Source organism: Anopheles funestus, chromosome 3RL, assembly GCF_943734845.2.
Source record: "Anopheles funestus chromosome 3RL, idAnoFuneDA-416_04, whole genome shotgun sequence".
Classification (NCBI taxonomy): Eukaryota; Metazoa; Arthropoda; class Insecta; order Diptera; family Culicidae; genus Anopheles; species Anopheles funestus.
The window spans coordinates 76,370,924-76,387,110 of NC_064599.1; the positions used below are offsets into that span (position 1 = coordinate 76,370,924).

Genomic DNA, 16,187 nt, shown 5'->3' on the forward strand with positions numbered 1-16,187 from the left:
TGTCGCTGCGCTGCGTCCGTTCCCTTCGGTCCGATATGCATTTCCGGCGGGGATTGGTGCAGCATGCCGAAACCATCAAGGACCCCTCTCTCCCCATGCGACTCCTCGTCGCATTCGTCCCAACACAATGCTGCCAGAGCATGGATAGAAACCGGATCTCCCCGGATGAAAAGTGAACGTGCTAACATGCAACAAAAAAAAAAAGGAAAAACTTCGCCACAACGCAGCATCGCGCAAACAGAAACCTAAAAAATGCAGCAACAAAAAACCAGCTCACAAGATAAACTAATTTCCATTTCTTCACCGTAACACTGAAAGAAGTGAAAAATTTTGCTACCAAGCTAACGTGCTCCCCGTAACGTATCACAATGTGCCCCAGTGCAACAAAAGTGCATCGCGTACACACTTGCGATGCATGGGTGCAATGATGTTTTTCTGCTTGTTTTTAGCTTGTCTTCCTACCCGCCAGCAATGTTTAGATGCATTTTTGTTTTGTATATTGTTGTACGTAATTTTTTTGTTCTTCACCACCGGCAAAACGACAACAAAACATGAACATATCAAACAGTGAGACGAACGATAACAACACATTATGCTTCTCCGCTGAAAAGCTTCATTCGCGAAACTCCACCTCTCGGTTTTTTGTTTTGGAAGGAAAGCGAAACGAAGAGATGAAGAGGCTTTTAATTAAAAGCTATGCTTTTTAATGATTTTATACCGCATCATTAGCATCCTGTGTATGGTGGTGACCTGCGATGACCTTGATACAGGTATGCCATACGACAATCTCCCATGTTACCGAAGATCCGAATGAACGGTTCCGTACATTATAAAAATAGCAACTCTTGATCAAATGAATGTTTTTTTTTGCAAATAAAAAAAAGTAAGATAAAAAGCACTTGATCAAAAGCTCGAAGTAGTTTGAGGATGCAGTTTGCTTGATCTCATGTGGGACACACCGTCATCGCCGCACACGCGGATTAATTGCCCGAGGGGAAAATTAAATGAATGCTGTCGTCATAATTCATTTGTGTGTACGCGAATCCACTGCAAAACCGCCCACTGTTTTTAAGCCCCTTACACAACCCAACTCCCTCCCCGGGTATCCAAACGGGTCGGTGTTTGTGATGCAGCGATAGGGACACGAGCATCAAGAAAGTGAAGAAGAAAGTGCGTCGTTAGCTTCTTCGCAAGGAAGGGAAAATATTGTTTTTTCGTGTGTGAAGAAAATTATTGTTATGCGAATTTTTGTGTTTGAATTATTATCGTATTTGGGTCATTATTATTGAACATTTCTAGTGACAAGTAAGAATTTCTCAATAAAGGAGATTGAGAAATTCTGAAATTGAAATCCCATCTGGGAAGTACACCTGCACGCAGGACATGCCTATCCTGCTGCGGGTTATTAAAGTCAAGAAAAGGCAGAAATAGCAGGCCTCATAAGACCTCAGATTAACGTCAAATCAATTGTCAACCAAACATTTGTTTTTGTTATCAGTCGTACCCACGAGTTTTAAAAACAGGAATTAAGTAAATATATAGTATAATATATATTTTTTCAAGGTTTTTTACCATTTTCGAGGAAGAAAAAGTGATGGGTACTCAAACGTCTTAAGCCTGTCAAACGTCTGAAATGTAGCTCTATACAAAAATCAAATCACTTTTACAGGATTATTGTGACCTGCAACAACATTAGACCAAAGTCTTATGCATCTTTCTTATGCATCACTGGGAATTGTTGAGATGGACTTGGAAACCTTCAAAATTCTCAGGACTCTATACATATAATTTTATGCTTAAGACGATTTAAGTGTTCTCAATTCTCACATTTGTAACACTTTCAATGTGTCAGTCGAGAAAGCTTTTTACTGAATTAGAAACCGTTTTGAGAAAAATCCAGGAAGTGCAAGGCATTCAAGATGTATCTTGGCACTGTAAGGATCTTTTTCATAGTTGTCGCGATCGAGTGAAAGTCTTAACAAGTTCTAGTGAAAGACAATTTCTAGATGCTTTTCAAGTTGAAGTGGAACATTTAAAGATAAAAGTAAACCCTTTTCTTATTGTTGGAGCGTTTCGAGTTGCAATGGAACATATAGCGGTAAAATAGATTTTTGATTTTCTCATTGCTTGAGCTTTCGCAATCTCGCAGCTTGAAACATAATTTCCAACAAAATCCAGGAAATGAGAAAAATGTCATATCCATTCCTACAAACTTGCTCCTACAAAAAAACAAACTAAATTCCTACAAAACACATAAACTTGAAAAAATAATCCAGAAATCAGAACTTTCTCAGGTGAACTCGAAAACCCTGCAACACAAAAGTGTAATATTTCTCATTGAACAATTTAAAATCTAGAGGTGAGATGAAAAAATATTCGTAATTTAGCCTCAAAAATAAAAGATCAAACATGTCAACACCTTTTATATTTAACAAAAATAGAAAACTGGTCAAATCTTTCAAGAGATCGTCACAAATTTGTCGTTTTAAATTTTAAATGTTTAAGTATGGGAAAATATTAATTTAATTTAAGTTTTTTAAATGTTCATTTAATGTTTTATTTATTTTTTTATGTTTAAAAAGGTTTATACACTCATCATAACATTAAATCTGTTAACGTTTCTCTTTTCCAACAATGAACGTCAACAATCGGACGACTCTGTGTGACTTTCCACCACCCCGCGTAAAAAAAAATTGGCGCGTTACGTAAACAAGTGAAGCTTCCAAAAACGGGAAACCGATTAGATTAGTAACCGCAAATAATCAATAACCGGCGTTGCATCATAACTGTGGCAAAATAAGGCAACAAGGGGTTCGTTAAACAGCGAAACCCAACCAGCGCACCATATTTCTGTTCATTCATCTTCACCCCGAAGAGATGCTACTACTTCAAATTGTGGCTTGTAACAGCCAAGTGCCCTTTTTCCCTGTTTGCCACAGAGTACAGTTTATCGATTTCTTTTGGGGTGCATTCGGTTACAAAGCGTTGATTCGTGAAGGCAAACAATTGCAGGAGCTTTAGCGACAGGCAAAGGGTGTGGGCGCGCCCGGTTTACAGACGTTCATGTGCAGGGCACCCAAAATGCACCGTTACCGTGGCGCAGTATCGCATTTTATGGAGCGACCCGGGTTGGCACGACAATAAACAAACCGAACGTCGATCGTTACACCATTAAACAAAACGGTCCGGGGCAAGATGTGATGAGGCTGAAGCACTTTCTCAAGCTTATTCGTTCAAACCCTGTCGCTTGGAGCGTTTTTTAACGTTGTTTTGTTTACTTATAAGAATGTTGCTAATATTTTTTGTGGAGCGAAAATTGGAACGGAAGTGATTTTCGTGGAAATCGTGAAATATATAAAAAATTCACGAATATGAGATTCTAAAGGATGTCTAAAACTGTACAAAAGCAGTTTAAAAAAACACAAATTTCAAGCATATTTGCATATAATGAACGACATTATGATAACATTCACCTCCCAAAAAATCCCCCTTCCATTTTCACACAAACAACCCCTTTGACGATCTTTTCCACTATTCTACACGTTGCGTCGTACCTTCTTGAGCGATTTACAAAAAAACCCCTGACTGCTACCTAAGCGCCCTGCGTTTTTGCTTCTTCTTAATTTGCTCCCGACACGCAAATGGAATGCGAAATTTTGTACCTAATGACAGAACCCTTTCATTTTGGGGATGGGAAAAGAATCGCCCCTATTCTGCAGTGGATCGGGCGAATGCCGTAAACATCGTACGAGAAAAATTACCCCTAACTGCTCCTCTCCCGGTTGAAACATGGGTGGATGCTGCCCCCCATGCCTGACGGGTAACATTAAGTGGGATGGGAGAAAAGGCAGTGACCACCATCATCGTCGTGTGTGCAAGGGCACAAATACTGTAGGTCGAACTGAACACCGCAAAAGAACGAACGTTCGGTTCTGTTTGTGTTCTTTATATCGCGTGATGATGCAGACGGCGACGGATGCAGGTTGGTTGCAATTTTGACAAATTGTGCATCTACTTGTCAACGATAATAAGCGGTTAAAAGGCAGAAAGGACGACGGTGAGCTTTATGGCAAAAGCGTTATCAACGCAAATTGTACGGGTAGGAACCTACAAACAAGATTTGACGAGGTTGAGGTTGTGTTTCTTATCAAGGTTCAGTAAAAAAAATAAATAAAAATCTTACATAGAAATGAAGTATCAACCGTAAAAGATAGAAACAGTGATGGCCATAAAAATAAAGTCATTTAGTTACATGGTTCCAAAATTGGATGGAATAATTATTCGATCATACCGGATTTTTTTCAGGAATGCTCCTATAGGGGTCTAAAATACTTTTAAGTCAGAAATTTAAATTTTGAGATGATATCTGTTATACTAAAGATGCAAAGGTCGAAAGGTCGAACCTTTTATCTGGTGTATTGTTAAACGATCGTATCGGAATTATTTCTTGGACAAAATTTTGAAAATTACATCCACAATTTAATTGTAATTTAGTTTATATAAAATATGGTTTCATGATACAACACCCGGAATATCTGGATCATTATCTAGTATGCAAGACTGATAGTCCAACATCGAGTAAATTAAGTAAAGTTAATTCAGATAGTATAGACACAGAGTCGCCATGTTTTGAAAACATTAATAATATGTTTATTGAAATTTCTTGTCGCTTGAGGTCTCACAAATATTTAGAAAAATGTTCAAATCAATATATTCGACAAATAACCCAGGTACAGATAAAACAGTAGATTCATCACTACTAAAAAAACCGCTTGTGTTCCATGTTCGAAGGCTTTTATCTACCATAAACTTTAACAAAACTATTCCTAAAATATCTTCAAAACAACTTCACATCCATTGAAATATAGATTCATTGAAACTTCATGATATTGTTTACTTATACATTGAATTTGAACTCAAATAGTCAAATTTGCTGTCAAAATTCGCATTTTTAACTTCAAACATGAAACATCAGTGGGTCATTCCCGATTGATGGTTTCCAACCTCAAATCTGGTTTTTAAAACACTTAAAAAAAACTTATAAAAACAAATGTTTTACTATTTTTGTTTTAATATTTTGAATAATTGACAGTTTATTTTTTGCTGAGATTCTGGAGGTGTATATTCCAACAAAAAAAAAACAAAAAAACTCACTTTTTTGTCTAGCGATCTTATTTCGCTAGCCATCACTGTAAATCTTTCTTGAAATCGTTAAATCATTAAAAAAATAACAAAAAATCACTACTTTAAACTGTAAAATTTACATTTATCTTAAATTATACTCTAACCAAGTTAACATCATGTAAAATAAATCTCGAGGTTATGATTAATTAAAAACATAATTCATTTATCAAACTACCCTCGTATTACAAAGCGATTTATCTCTCTTAACATTTCTCTCCGGTGTCACAGATTAATGTATTATCTACCCATTGTCACTCCAAAACAGGTAAATCGGTCTTGCTGTCCGTTAAAAATTGTTTGCTGTATAGAAAACCAGTACCAGAGTGTGAATCAAACCGTTTCCAATGCAAAACTAGAGCTCGGTCGGTGAAAATTCGATCGATGAATGAGATGCCCACCAACTTGTCATCATCGTCACAAGCATACGGGAGGGTAAGGGAAGCCTCCCAAAACGAATTTGACCACTTCCTCGATCGGGAAGCGAAAAAACAGAAGAAAAAAAACACACACACACACACCCGTATCACATTCCCCCGGTAGGCGCAGTACCAAACAAATTCATACCTTGTAACACAGGGCACAAAACTTACCCGGGCGTAGAAAGTCCGTGCCGAATATGGTGTCTTGACGCGTTTGGCTGTGGCCTTTCGGCCGCACGATCTACCCGGTGCGCCAAACACAAATCCCGCACCACATAAAGGTAGACACGGCAAAACCCTATATGTTTCCATCATCAGCTTTTCTTCCTCACGATCGTGCTTCACTCTTGTTCGCTTTATGTTGTTTCTTGTATGCTAGAACAGGTTTTTCCACGAGTGGTTGCTGGCCTGGACCCACTTCTGGCGAAAGAAGCATCAGGTGGTTCCAATGTATGCCCGTGTGCGTGACGATCTGGAGGTCTTCTCGTCTAGAGAGCAGAGAGAACCTCCACACCAAAGGAAAAGGAAAATGAGGTCAACCGATACGGCGCGCTACCACTGGAGAGAACGTTTGCCAACTTCATCGCCAACATCCGACAGTGGACGCATTTAATTTAACGATCCTATTTTCCTCTTCTTAAAAGCCACCTGATGATAACTCCGACGTGGAAGTGCTCCAGAATTTCTGGAGGAATTATTGCTCCTGATGGGGTTCAGGGAACATATCGGGAGGGGAATAATGCCTCACAAGATCGTTCGACATGCTCGACATTCCAAACACACACAGTGACGGTTGGGAATTGCAATTTCTGAAGGAATCAACCGTCACGAACGCACACACACACACCCGACTACTCCATCCGTCATTCGTCTAATGGAGGAAAGGCCATCATTTTCATCGTGCCAACATTGCGAACAATCCAACCTGCCACAAATGTTTCGGAACCTTCGAACTCTGGCTATCCCTTACCTTCTCCCCAGTCGCCTCCGATTCAGCCATTCAACCGGATCGGCCAGTGCGGGATAATAAACTGGACCTTTTCTTTCCACCGATCTCATCTTTTCATTTCCTTTTTTCTTCCCAACTCATCCATAAGTTGGCGTTAGGTGTACCCCACTCCCGATGCTTTTATTTATGGGCTAAGTTGGCTTTCTCCCAGGGCGCAACCAGCTTGATACTGTGCGGGCTCTGCAAACCGCATTCATATTTGGCATCAGTGTGGCACTTCCTAGTTCCGCGCTACGTTTCAAGGGGTTTCCATCCATCTAAACGCGCTGCGTCTCACTGTTGCCGTTGGATGTAAAATTAGCAATTGAAGATTGAAGTTGCAAAAAAAGTATTATGCAACCCCGATCGTAACAACAGGAGCGTAAGGATGGATGGTGTAAAGTGAACCTCCCTCATCACACTCTACTCTGGAGGTTGAAATTTAATCCACTTCCAACACATTGTACGCTACAGTGCACCGCTTCCGGTCACCTTCGCCGTAGATCAGTTTTGGTTTCCCCCAACAAAAAGGTTCTTTCTCGATACTCATCGGCGGTGAAATGATCAGTGAAGTGGAGCAACACTACCAGAATTAATCTATCGTCAGACACCATTACCTAGTTTCTTGCTGGCCGTTTGCCATATAGCCATTCCTTTTTACCGGCACTCCGGCCGTCAGGTGTTCTGGGCTCTGTTTGCTTTAATCCTCGCTTAAATCTGACAGAGCACCCGTGATCTGGTTCGCATCCCACGGACTTTTTCGCCTACTCCTGAGAATTGGTATACACCGGTGGTGGTCGTCCAATTAGTTAGTGTACGTAACGTGACTAAACGAAAAGCCCGTCTGCTAACTTATGAGATACGGTTGGGTGCATTTTATAGGATATTTCATTAAAAAACAAAGACTGAGATAAAATTACTTACTGCTAAACACCCGTACACATTGTTCGAGTTGACTAACGACCAACTCTTACACGAGCAAACTCCCAATGAAGAGTCGAAAAAATGGGAATGAATTATGTGGGATTAGATACCCGTACCAAGCTGAGCTGTGGCAAAATTCGCAAACTTTGAACTTCAAGATGAAAAAGAAAACAATTTTACGAATATTAATCAGAACAATAAACACTAACATAAACTTTTTACAAGAATTTTGCATGTTTTCAAAGTTATTGTAGAAACTGGATTAAAACAATGAAATAAAGCATGTTCTGTATATTGAAATATTGCTTGCCTAAAGTTCACAAAATAAAATACACAAATACACAATAAAATTTGATTCTCGTTTAATAAGTCCTAATACTAAGGTTGGATAATCACGGGAGCATCTGTAATTTTGAGTATCATCATCGTGAGAAATTTTAACCGAAAATCAGAAATGGCCAGGACCACCGAGGTTGAGCCTCCAATACCATTAGAAGAAATTGAGGTTTATCAAGGTTGCACGTAAGAGAATTGCAATGAACAACATAGAGTTTACATTTAAAGGAATGTTATTGCATTACTTGGTATATCGCAGTTATCAAAATCTGATATAAAGTCAGATCCGATATAATCAGATATAAACGGTATCTAATAGTTTGCTTAGTTATTGTTTGTAAATCTTGTCTTTCAAAAAGTAGCCCGTAATCCCGAATATATGCAGAGCAAAGAGGAATGTAGACTCCTTAACATTCGGTTATAAACAGTATCAGAATTTGCAATTCGCAGAAGATAAGTCGATTTTTGAGGATTGAGGAGGAACAAATGTAATACGCAAGCAATGACATTCAGATATGACGAATACCAACTGCAGATGTGCTAAAGTGCCTGTTGGAGTAATTCTTGGACAAAAAAAAAAACAAAAATTCATCAAAATCTGTTCTGTTTCATTTCAATCGAAAAGTTACTCCATTAAGAACTCCACAAACGGCAGTGACAAAACTCCATCACTCCTCTTCATAAGCATCTCCAAAAGTTTTTATCTCGAAATGAATATTCAATCAAATTAACATTCATATAGAACAACCATAAAACACGCAAATATTGTGTATCTCCCGGCATGCAACAATGGATAATCGAAAAGATCACTCTACAGATTGGGCAAATCCGATTATCCTAACACGAGCATGACATCATCACGTTCGCAAAACAACACTTCAGCTGTCAATCTGGTGCACATACAATTCGGCAAGTTACTGCTACTTCACGTGCACGGTGATCGTGTACGCTTTGTACTATTATGTGGCGTAATGTTTCGCAATGGAATTGAAGATTGAAGAAAAAACACATAACCCAAGTAAACGGTTAAGAGAGCTGAGTAATTCTGATCGCGACACCGAACTGAACGTTGGCACGTTGAATTTTATCTTCAGCCATGCGACAGACACTAAAAAATGCCTCCAAATGCAATAAACCGAAAGAATATTTGTAACTCGCGAAACAATCCCGGTCACGAGCACCATGAGGATAAACAAATAAGTTTGCTAATCTTTCGCCGTTGTTTTTTTGGGGAGCAGGAGACGTTTATTTTTTTTTTCGGTTGCACATTTTGTAGGTCTCCCGTGTTCCTTAAGAGCTTGCACAAAGAGCATTAATCCGTCAGAAGACGTGGTGAAGTTGCTGTGTGTGTGTGCTGTGAGCAATAATCGTGATCCGTGATCCAAAACGCGGACGCCAAGTGTTACACACAATTGAAATTCGATCATCGTACCGAAGGGAAACAGGGCAGCTGTGTAGCTGTAATTCCACCTCGCGATTCGCGCAAAACACTGGCGAAGGTGATTCGCGAAAACGGAGTATCCTTCACGAGACAGCGACAATGTGTGTGTGTTTTTGTATATCGAATTTCTTCAAGCGCCACAGCACCAAGAATTACTCTCCCGCTGGACACGAACTCACTCAGTGAGCGATTGAGGTGCGTTCAAGAACAGGCATGTGTTCCTTTTTCTTTTAGAAGACAAATCCCTCACAAAAAAAACACACCCCACATACCGGCACACCTTTATATTCCGGGTGCGAAACAAAAAAACTGAACGAAATTGCACCGTGCAAATGCATCGTAACGGAATTCATTAAAAAAAAGCAGTGCGACGTGCGCGTTCTGGTTTTTGGTCAAAGGGATGGGAATTAACATTCTTACCTCACACCAGTGCGAAAGCGGTACATACTGGTCGCTCATCATCACATCACTGGTGTGACCCCCATTCCCCCCCAATACCAACCCCTCACATCCACGTACCTAATACCTTCCACATTGAGATGAGTCAACTCAGGTGCCGAGCGAAATGACGCCAGCAGAAAGGTTAAGTGCTTCGTGTTGGTGGTTCCAAGAGCAGCAAAAGGGGCGAGTCAGGTTGGCCGACGATGTATGAGGATGTAGATTGTAAAAAAAACCAAGCTGTACAAACTACTGGCAAAGCAATGTGAGGGTCAAGAAGTTGATATTACATTTGCAGTTATGTGTGCAACGGAAGAGATGAATATTATGCATTTTCATGGGAAATGATAATCTACCGTACAGTTGATGTTTTTAATGAATTATCTTATTGGTTTTAGGAATTATTTGTTTTTTTTTAAGTTTTCATTGATTTTGTATTGTAGCGTTTTAGAAACAATGGATAAAGCCTTCATAACCATTTTATATACGGAAATAAAATTTCATGTTTTAGCTCAACTTGATCATGATTGTTTTACGACATTTACTCTATACTGATTGCTTATAAAAAGTTTGTAACAGTAGATTTTGTTTTATAACTATATTTTAAAATTATAATTGTGAGGCGAATCCAAAAATTGCATACTGTTTATAAACAGTGCGTAACATAAATTTATGGCGACTATTTTTTTTAGAATATAAAATTTTAAAATTTAAAAGATAGATAAAAATAAAGTTATATTAAGATGTACATAATTTACCATTTTAGTAAAAACAAAAAGGTTTTTATTGTGGACCCCAAGTGAACGGGGCATTTAAACTGATTTCGCCTCGCGTTCCAAGCCGATTTCGCATTGTTTGTTATATTCTGTATAACTTGTAGGTTGTATATTAGTAATTTTTTTATACATTTCGAAAAGTAATGTACAACGACACAAAATATGAAAAAACAAAATCTGTGCTAAGGACAGATGGCAAAAGGAACACATTGTTTCATTGTTCGAGATACTTTAAAATTATTTGTTTTTTTTTGGAACAAAAAAAAATTAATAATGATAAAATGATTTTAAGTTTAAACATCATAAGATATTTCGAAATTAGTCGAATATTTGCCTTTTTTGTGTGATTAGGAAAGGTGATGCTATATCAAGACTTATTTTAACAATTTTTTAATTTTTTTATACTTTTACGTATAAAAATCAAAGGATATTTCAAAAATAGTCGAATATTTTTTTTCAATTGATTTTTTTGTGATTAGGACCGGCTAGGCTATATCAAGAATTATATTTACCATGTAACCGGATAGTCAGTCCTTGCTACGGGGGACGATCTGGATGGGATTTGATACCCAGTCCTATTGTGCGGAACCGGGTATATTTATCAGATACACCACTTTGGCTGCTTTGAATTAGGCTGGTGGCAGTGTTTAATCGTACACGATTTTTTTTAAATTTTGTATGGGTCTTGACAGCAGCCAAAAACGTCATCCAATTGTATCTGTCAAATCCCATACCAAATTTTGAAAAAAGATCGTGTACGACTGAGCACTGCCACCAACCTTAAGTAATTTTTGACCAGTGGTATTTTTTTTACAGTGCAGTTTAAACATGGAAAATAGTTAATAAATGTTTTTTCTTCTTAATACCTTTATAGAACATCATGATTTATCATTTTAAATTTACCTTTAATTTTATTTAAAAAAAAAAACAATATAGTTATGTCACGCACTGTATTTAACTTGTATGCTGTTAATATACGGCTGATGTAAGCCGAACATAAAAACTTGAATGGAAAATCTTGCTAGTTATTTATGGTGATCATGATTCTTGATGATATCATGTCCATGGCGATTTCAAAATTGTACCTTTAACCTTTCAATGATAAATTTGAAAAACACAAAATGAAAATTATCTCAATATGTTTTCTGATTTTAATGACCTTTATATGCTACAAAAAAACACATTATATCATTCCATCAACTTTAAGAAAAATGTCCAACCTATTTAGCATTTGGAACCAGGCAAACATTGCGAATCAATTAACGCATACCAACGAAGAAGTGCAATCCATCGGTTTCGGTACAGAATAGCAAACCAAAAGAAGACAGCAGACGGTACATAAAATAAACACCAACAATTATCAGTCATTCGCGAGCCCCCCCCGGGCACACTAATACGCGGGCCAGCCCTGGGCCCGGCCAGCTCGGGCGGCAATTATTAGAAGAAGCACCCATTGGGCACAATTGATGAACATTTCTCGGGGCTGAATTCTCAATTTCCCCCTGCGTATACCCGGCGTGACATAAAGCGCGGCAAACGTAATGGAACGTACGCAATTAACCTTCGTTTGTACGCGTAAGTAGCCTCCAGACACACAGTTTTACCAGAAGTTTTAAAACAAACAAACCATTCCATCTTTCCTTGGACGCGCTTCCGAGCAAATCCTCACGGACCATCCGATGTTGGGATGTTTAGTGTTGGCGTGAAAGGTGAAAGCACTACACGAACGCACTCTTGTCTTCTCGGTGTTTATGTTTACCAGACCAGGTGAAAGATGTCACCGGACAGTGAGATTTTTCGAGTCCGTTACTGTTATTTTGTGTGTCTGTCTTTTACCTCGATGTTTTGCCTGTCGTAATCGTTCTGTTTAACTGGCCTGTGCTTTCATTCAAAGCCACACTGCCCGGGTCGTAACGGTGTGGAAATGGTTTAGCATGTTGGGACAGTGAATTCTTGGAATCTATCAAAGCGAAATTACGACCATTCGGAAGAAATGACAAAGCTTGACAAAACTACACATAATTTTTAACGATTGCCCTCCGAGAAAAAGGTGTATAATGGTAGGAAAATTGGACAAAAAGCTCTTCGGTCATAAAATTAAACCGAATTAAAAAAAAAACAAAATAGGTTGCCATTTTACAGTAAAGGCAGCAGCAAAGTTGTACAATTAAAAATAAATGTTACATTAAAACTAGCTCAATTTAAATAAATAATAGATCTGTTTTACAAAAGAAAGTTACGCCATTTTGATCTTATTTCACCCAATTAAATTAAACGAATTTAAATAAAATGTCAACATGTCTGACTACTCTCTCTCTCTCTCGCAGCATTTATATGAATTAAAATCAATTTTTAAAACTATCTGCATCCTGTAACGCACAAGTAACGAAGAAACAAACTTACCTATCTATTGCTGGTATGATTGGACAACCGGAAATCAAACTTTCTTCCAGAATTCCGCCACCACCATTTATTCCTTTCCGTGTTTTTGCAACGTCTCCCCACACTAACTGCCTGCACCCGATAATGAGCTCTTCGAACTTGAAGGAAATGCGAAATATATTCACTATCTTCACCTTCAACCACCTTCGTTTGTGCACGATCTTTCACCAAAAGCAAATCCTTTTGCGCTTTTTCGACAACGACGACGACAGCCAATAAAACGCCACTCTTGCTCTCTTGGGAGCTTGATTATTTTTGGGCTAATTTTCGGCGTTTTTTTTTGCTTCTTCACGTCACCTGCTCATTCACACACCACACACACTTGTATACCACTTGGCTTCGTACACTTTCCTTATTTCTCATGCACACCTCCAAAACGCTAATGATCTTCAGCACTTTCTTCCTCACCCCTTTTTAACACTATTATTTTGTAATAATCTTCTTTTTTTTCTTTTTTTTGTATTATTGTTTTAAACACTTGCTTCTTTTTTTAGCTAAAATAAAAAAGATGTATGATAGTTGTAGGAAACGATTACAAAACTTATTCTCAGTTGCAGCGAATGGTAAATGTTTATCGCGTTATCACGTCTTGCCGTCTGGACAGGTGCAGTGTATGCGAGATCGAATTGTTTTATTGAAGGCTGTGCTATAATGCTCTATTCCAATCGTCATAAAACAAGCATTAATATTTTACGATCACAAGCCAAATACTTTCACCAAGCAAAAAACCAAATGAAAAAATCTCACTTTTTCTTAAAATTAAAAAAAAACGTGCACATAATCAACAAGGATTGGGTAAAAGAATGTTTTAATAAACATGTTTCGTTTGTGACTAAAGTATTCTTTCCTTTTTTAATGTAAGAAACGTGATGGAATTTGAAAAATAATATCAAACAACTTCTTTTTTAATCAAGTGTTTTTAGTCATACAATCAACTGCACCCCAAAACACGCTTCTGATATCTTTCCTATTTTTCTGGAAACACTGCAATCTTTACTATAATAGAAAAGCACTACACACTAATACTACAATGTAAGTTTGCGCGTGTCCTTCTGTGTCAAAACAATTAACTTCTACGAGAGATTTATTTCAACAAACACTACGTAAAACGTCATCCCGCGGAGAAAACACTGCCAATGCTTTGGAATGCATTTAGTTATAAAATAAATGATGCATTTTTATCACTCTATTGTGCACACACTGGACAGATAATACACACCACGAACGTTGGATCACAACCGTGTGCCGCTTTGCCCCCCGGGGGACCGTAAACACCGGGACGATACACAGCAAACGATGATCGAGCAAACGAACGAAACGAATGAAACGCACTGCGCACTACGAAAGCTCACCGTTTTCCGCGAACTAACAAAAGCTACTGACTTGGACTGGTGTGGCAAAGGTTTGCCTCTCGCGATCATGGCTGCATGTCAAAACATCGGCACCACCAACACTAGCGCACGTATATACACGCACATGCGGCCGAACGAGAAGACTTGCTCCAATGCTGCGGATCCCCCCCCGCCGGGGTGGCTCGGGTCGAACCGTGCGAGATGATCGCAAACGATTTTGGTAGATTAACCAAAATGAGAAGCACTATGGGTTCGGGGTGGGATAAAAAGTTGCGACATGTTAAACTATATTAACAGTTAGATTATCTATATAAAACCATTTAATTTGTTAATAAAAAAATGTATTCAAAGGTTAAAATCCATAATCAGGAATACGCCGATGCAAGTTATATCAAAAATACACGAAGATAAATATTTAAAGAAAGAACTACAATTTAATCTTGCAAACATTTCATTTAAAATCAACCTTAAATTAATAGTTTATATTTGTAGTAATGGGGCTTTGTAGTAATGATAAAAGGCATCGGTCCACACGGCAGGATCGGGTTCAATTCCCATCCGGACCATCCTCCGCAGCAAGGAGGTACTATCCGGCTACGCGGTAAAAATAAGTCTAGTAAGCCAGAAACGGCCGGCGTGACCCGTAAGGTCGTTAAAAGCCAAGAAGAGAGGGAGAGAGAGATTTGTAGCAATTATCGTTTTACATTTGATTTTTTATTGAATTTGTCAAGATTTCATACATAGGAATTTCAAGAAACCAGTGTTTTGAGTTTAAGCTTTAAAATGCGAGACATATTCGAGATACGTGTAATCATCCACAATATCGCAGCACAAAGGGGGGGGGGGGGGGGGGGGGGGGTGGCGGGGGGGGAGGAAGTTTGAGATCATGTACCGACTTGTAAGCGGGTAACCAGCCTACCATATTTAAGTAATTCATTGTTTACTTTACATAGTTAGTATAACATTGTTTTGACATAATTAATTTCATAAATCATTTCCGTATGTCTTCCGTAACAAATCCCATTAAGAATGTCCCCCATTAGGGACTGACTATCCGACTACGTATTAAAAAAGTCTAATTAGCCATAAATGCCCGATATGAACTTTAGAGGTCTCCAATCCAAGAAGATAGAGATGCAACGAGAAAAGTTGTATTGCAATACGAGTAATTTGAGATACGAGCAATGTTATGAAACTTGTATTATTATGGAAATAATCCCACATGTTGAATTACAAATTCAATTAATTGTTTCAAAAAGCAACACAAAGCAGAAACATTTTTCCGATGGATAAACATGAAATATTTCAATTTAAATTTGTTTACTAATTTAGCCCAATCGGACCAGTGTGAAGAGATGTGCCCAGAAGAGCGACAACAACTTTTCGATACTGGCCCCGAAAGAGAACACGTGAGAGTGATGCGTCCGCATCGCGTGAGAGTGTGAAATGGAGAGAGTGTGATGGGGATCAATTCACAACACTAGTCGTACCGTGCAAGTGAACTGAACGATCCATACAGATAACGAGTTTGATTTAAAAAACCAATTTGAAATCAAATTCTAAAAATATTAACATGATAAACCGTTCAAAATATAAATAAAATAAACTACTACAAAGCATTGCTGACGGGCTGGGTGTGTTAAAAATCCCACACAAATGTAGCACACCTCATATCGCTGAAGGTGAATGTGTTTGTAGACATTAAAGAGCATCACCTTTTTTTCTCCTTTACGAGCACGATCACACTACCTTTTTTCCCTCTGATTATTGGTGATTGTCTGCGATTCTACGATTGCCGGCAATTGCTAGGGAATTCCTACACTGGCTGGCAATGGCTGGCACCGTCTGCAATTATCCTCGTTTACTTCACGATCGCGATGGATTAGC

General features: G+C 38.5%; 1 protein-coding gene across 1 annotated transcript in view; it reads right to left on the reverse strand.

Annotated features, from left to right (window-relative positions):
* Positions 1-14,471, reverse strand: part of LOC125766944 (uncharacterized) — a 215,441-nt gene extending 200,970 nt beyond the window's left edge. Inside the window, exons 1-2 of the mRNA XM_049433054.1 lie at positions 14,168-14,471; positions 12,910-13,442 (exon numbers count right to left, since the gene is read on the reverse strand). The gene's annotated coding sequence lies outside the window, so the exon portion shown is untranslated. The remainder of the gene's footprint in view (positions 1-12,909; positions 13,443-14,167) is intronic.
* Between the last annotated feature and the right edge of the window lie 1,716 nt (positions 14,472-16,187).